The 6,000-nt window shown below is 33.8% G+C and overlaps 1 pseudogene; it reads right to left on the bottom strand.

Moving 5' to 3' along the window:
• Positions 1-3,381: 3,381 nt before the first annotated feature.
• Positions 3,382-6,000, bottom strand: part of LOC149193607 (SWR1-complex protein 4 pseudogene) — a 48,118-nt pseudogene continuing 45,499 nt past the window's right edge.

Here is a 6,000-nt window from a genome sequence, read left to right as displayed (position 1 = left end):
TTTATAATATAATATTTCGTTATTGTGTGTTATTAATTAATTTTTAATTTGTATTATAAATTTATTTTTTCAATTAGGATTAAATAATATTAAGTTGGAGTTAGTTTTGGTGAGGTAATTTAATTTCGGATAATTGTGTAAATGAAGTATTATGTGTGAAGAGTTTTTTTTTCAATTCTTCTAAATTTACATTTGTTTGTGGAAGGGCGTATGTATGTGCCTAGAGATTATAATGGTAGCAGTTGGAATCAATTTCATGTAACGTGAACACAATATTGTTCAGTTGTTTATTCCTTTAGATACAAAAGAATAAAAAGAAAATATTGAATTGAAGTTAGGTTAAAAATATCTTTTGGAAGTCAAGGGTATAGTTTAAGATGCACACTCTACATGTAAGAAATATTACGTATATGTGCTCTTTTATTATATGTTGATTTTTTTGCAAAATAACAATAGCAAAAGATTCATAAAATTATTGTCAAATAGTTCTTATGGTCATTGATTATTACACCAAAGAAAACTTCTTAGTACTAATAGAATTTGTCAACGAATCTGTAATATTCCTAAAAGAATCTAGTTTTTCAAACAACATTGTGTTGCATTCAACCATGCATCTAACAAAATCACACTATGTATTCATATGTTTATATTTATGATTACAAACAAGGTTCCTTATTTATAAGGTTTATGTATAAAACTAATACCTAAACACATTCTCATCAATTATACAACTTCCTTACTTTCATGAGTGGTTCCCAGGTACCCAACTTTTTTAGTTGAAACTACAACTATGAGTTAGCCCTTACGTATCTAATTAATTTCTCACTCAAATATGATAAACACATAACTACATGTAGATTTTCTATGATCAAGATCTCCAATGTAGTTTGCATCAGCAAAACCATGTAAATTTATCACTCTATTTCGAATAAGTTATTTTTGATAGAAATTTGGACAATTTAAACTTCTACACAATTATCTAAAAACCCTCTATATAATTGTCTAATATTCCTTCTCTAATTTTGAAATATATCTACTCAAAATTCATCATATATGAATAATATCTACTCTAATACAATCTATGGCATACATCAAACATCTATTGACATTTACATAGAGAACATAAAAAAGTACATAAAAAAACATAAAATTTTGTTGTCACTTATTGTACACTGCGACTACTTTATAAATAAGTTTACACCTATCAAAATATAAATATTGAACAATGTACATTCTTCATATTAAAACTCCATAATTACTTGTCTCTACACATTCTTTCCATTTAATTAGAGTTTCCCATTTTCACCATTTCTTTTAATTTCCACACCAATATAAAATTTGGTCCCTCGTATCAAGATTAAGGGGAAATTAAGATATAACATCGTTAATAATTTCCTTGCCGTGTAGAAACACTAAGATATCATTAGCATACAATATAATACATAAGCAAAATGATTACCAACTCACTTGGAATACATATAGTGATTGAAGTTGCTTCTTGGAAATCCAAGTAGTTGGAATACATATAGTGATTGAATTTGCTTCTTGGGAATTCAAGTCCTAATATATAAGGGCCAAAATATGACACCACATTCATGGCAATTATTTTAACCATCACATCTTTTTCATTTAGTATAAAACTTTGTGACTATTTCATGTTGATTCCTTTTCAAGATTTCCATGTAAGAATGGTTTTTGAAATATATCCTCTCTACCTCAAAATAAAACAGAATAAAAATAAATGAAAGAAATATAATATAATTTATTTTAACCACAATATAATAGAATTTAATTTAACCACAAGATACTTGTGATTTTTCTTGAATGTATTAGCCTCACTTTTTTAAAAATCAAGAATAAATCTAATTATTAAAGTAAATAAATAAAAACATGAGAATTTTTCAAATTAAGGAGTCTAGTTTGGATGATAAATTTTCTCCAACTAGCTCTCCTAAAATTAGTGTGTAAGTTGAGAAATTGTCTCAACCAAGTGAGTCTAAGATAGACGCACTATCTTAAGACCACCCACTTGTGTATTTAAATGTATTATTAATTTTTTGGAATAAGGTGCATTACATGAGCATGAGAGACCACATGATAGCTCTCTGCCTTTTCCACCAATTTAATTTTTGTGTGTTAATTTGTTGTGCATATGGTTATATGGCTTTGTGATTCTTCTTCATGTAGTATCGGAGCATACGAAGATTCTGGGTGTATGTGAGGTTAACATTGCAATCGATATGATTGTTCATGTATATGTGTTATAATTGCTGGATCGAATCATTTTGAGATGGATATAAATATGGATTTGATTTGTGGAATATCCCTTGAGATATGGTGTTCAACCTGTTCGTTGTAATTGGGTGATACTTGGAGCTGCAAGTGCGAGTAATGAGATTTGAAGAGCATTTGAAATGAATTGTGTCTAGAAAAAGTAAGGAGGTTTGAGATTTTGGTGTCTTGGCACAATCTTGAAGAAGAGGATCTTAAGCATTTAATACGAAAATTTCGAAATAGTTCCATTCTTGGGAACTGTAGCGTGCGATGTAGCCAAGTATGCATTTGTAGCGGTTGTGTTAAAGAGCCACTGTATTTTATTTATTGAGAATCTCTCGCATGTGATGGCATTGAGAAGGACACCCAGATCTGTTTGAGAGAAGTGGGTGAATCTGATGGTTGATTTATGTTTTTTTCAAATGTCGTTGGAGATTAAGCTACATGCCATATGGGAGCTACAATTTTTGTTGATTTCTAATGTTTATTCTCTGTAATTTCAAGTGATGGTTATGATTTCTGTCATAACTTTGCTCGTGTCCTCTACTTGCTCCGGGAGAAGATTGTTCATCAAGACCAACTTTAAAAGACCTGCTATTAGTCAACGATAGCAGCGTGGAAGAAATGTGTGGAACCTTAAGATCATTGTTATTTGAGTTGTGCACCAAGAGATCTCCAGACCCTTCTCCGGAGGACGAGTACTATCATCTAAAACCGCAGTTTCACCATATACGGTCTTCCTAACAGGGTTCCTAAATTCTTCCGTCAGTTGATTGATTTCATTATCAAGATTTTTACTTCGCCTACAGCTGTCTGCCACGAAATCATGTTTGGAGTCTGTAGGAAACACAACGGCCATTACAAACTCATATTCTTTCGACCCATTTGGTGATTCAAAGATTCTGGACCTGGAGCGCTTTGATGCTTCGAATTACAGTTGTTCCTCCGGCTATGCAGTTTGTTTTAATGATATTCATGGTCGAATTCCCCGATGGTTTATCAGAAAGGAATGAGAAGAGAGAGGTAGCGTTGATATAAGAAGGATACGACAACACAAGACTGTGCTCATAAACTTGCTATAGATCCTGGAGCAGCTGATTGGAGTTTTCATCTTTTCAGCATTGGAAGCAAGATCGAAGGCCCAGTGGTAGGTATCTCTGTTGCATCTCCATTATTTGCTTCAGTAATAAGTTTTGCCTCAGCTAAGACCTTGGCATCCTCACGCTCCTGCTGCCTTGACTGAGAGAGTATTACAACCAATGCCAGTTTTCGGTCAACCTCACTTATGATGTTATATGGCTCCTTAACAATAGGGTGGTCTTCAATTTCCTCGTGAGACGGAGCTTTGGCCAGCGAGATTGCTCTAATAGTTGTATAGTAACAGCACTTCAGTTCCTCTGCACTTCGTGATGGAGTAAATCTATCAGCAATTATAATAAATCGAAGATCAAACTGTTCACATAAGTCGTAGAGCTGGTTTGTCTCTTCTCGAGTCCAATTAGAGTTACTCAAGTACTTTGTATATTCCTCATCTGTGTACCTTACAACATCCACAACTTTGTTATATTTTGCGAAAGCATTATCCCTTATTGGACGAACACCATTTACAACTTTAACCCAATGGTAAAGTTCCAAGTTATCTTTTTGAGCTGATGATGTAAAAGGAAACCATTCCAAGAGATTGTTTCATTCTCTGATGGAGGGCGCTTCTTCAAATTAGAGATGTCCAACGATGGCACGACGAGGGGAAAACCGCTTGTGAGTGCGTACACCTCGCGTGAGATGCCATCCGGCTTCTTTGAAATGTCTTTGGCAGGTTTGGGGCATTTCTCTTGAGTGGCATCATGAACAAGAGGGCCTTTCGAAAGCCCAAATGTGTTCCACAGTAATTGACAGAAGAAATTTTCAGAATTGTTCCTTCAATTATTGACGACAATGATTTGATGAGATTGTTTAGCCATATCACATATCATCATGGAGAAAGTGAGCATTGAATATTTGTAAACCTGCATTGGAAAAAGCATCAACATTGAATTTAAGAGGAAGACCTACATAAAAAAGGAGTAGTCTTTAACGCGACTTTTTGAAAGCCTTTCCGGCGATTTTTTCCGGTGAAAATCCGGCAGTAATTTATTGGAATCCAAGTTTGATAGCTAATTTCTGCACAATGAAAGCGTCCCAGGGGTTTTTCAGGGTGCTGAATCCGAATATGCAGTTAAAAAACCATTTTAACTGCAACAAATCATGATTTCATCTCAATTTCTTCCGCCGGATTCCGTCACCGGAATCTCAAAAAGTCGCATTATAGACAACTCCCATAAAAAAAGAGAAGCCACCGCAAAGTAAATGAAGAGAAAGTCCACATCTATGAAAAGGAGTCCAACTATGAAGAATTGATGCACTTCCTTCAAGGTATGCTTAAAATGATACTTAATGCACATATTTTAAAGACATAAGCTTTTGAAAATGTATTTTATTACTTTTTATAAAAGTAATAAAATATTTTATATTCCTCGGTGACTTTTTTTTTTTTTTTTCACTACTGGTTCACGGATACCCATGGTCAGTGGGTCCGCTACATTCAGAATCGAACAACGCTAGGGTGGACCCCACCTGAATGGGGTCACACCCCTCGGCCTATTTATTGACCTAACCCCAAGATCTTTTGGGTTTCGACCCTGTGACCTCCCATTAGTGAGGCACTTGATTGACCGATTGAGCTAACTCTTGGGGCTCTTCCTCGGTGACTTGTAAAAGTGCTTTTGGAAATTCCTATTTCCAAAAAAGCTTTATGAGAAAAGGGGTGGATTATAAAGTTATTTTTATGTATATTTGTAATGGAGAATTAAGGAGTTTATGTATTTTGGAGACACAAGTGATCATAGATTTTTTTTTAGATGAAATAAAGGTGCATTAATTTTTATTATTTTGGAGAGATAAGGTGTGATTTTGTGGAGTGATAAGGTGAAATTATTCTTTTGTAATATTTGGAGTGATAAGTGAATTTTAAGGGAAGGTAATTGTTTTAGTATTTTGAGAGTGAAGGAGCAGGCATTGAAGTGAATTTGTTGTTTGAAAAAGGGTCCAAACAAACAAAATATTGTAATTGAAAAGTTGTTCTTAGGTGTAAGAGCTGGTTGTCACCTGTATAACAAAAAGGCATATTTTTTGTGGTGCTTGTGTCCTAGATCCGCCCAAAATTGAATAAGGGGATCTTAGGTACACCGTGTGTAATGAATGCATGTGCATGACTTGTGTTCAAATTATATCTTTGTGTTATGCTTAAACAACTAGATGCACATAAGCAAGCTTAAGTATAATAACACTTAATGAAGCTCCTGCAATCAAGCTTAAAGTACACAAGCATAAAGCATCACATCATCAACTTGATAAGATGATCTTCCAAGCAAGCACATTTCACATTATGTAATCAAAGAAATCAAGTTAAGGATGCTACAAAATCAAGAATTTCAAGTCAAGACATTTCTGCATCAACATCCAATCAAGTTGTCATCTACATCAACAATTTTTTTGCAGCAATTCAACAACAATTTTTTGGCAATTGCACTTGCACCATTTTTTAATAAGCTCAATACAAACTGTAACTTGCAAATCATAATTTGTAAGTTGAATTGTAATCAAAGTCAAATTCAGTTGAATTGTAAGGGTGCATTCTCGGTTGTAACCGACACCCTAATTTGAATTGTTAAGGTGAATACATTAAGT

The sequence above is a fragment of the Pinus tabuliformis genome, chromosome 2_2 (assembly GCF_031772625.1).
Source record: "Pinus tabuliformis cultivar Carrire ecotype Pingquan chromosome 2_2, CPIR1, whole genome shotgun sequence".
Classification (NCBI taxonomy): domain Eukaryota; kingdom Viridiplantae; phylum Streptophyta; class Pinopsida; order Pinales; family Pinaceae; genus Pinus; species Pinus tabuliformis.
Note: the sequence above shows the minus strand (reverse complement) of the source record. Positions and strands in the feature narration are given on the sequence as shown.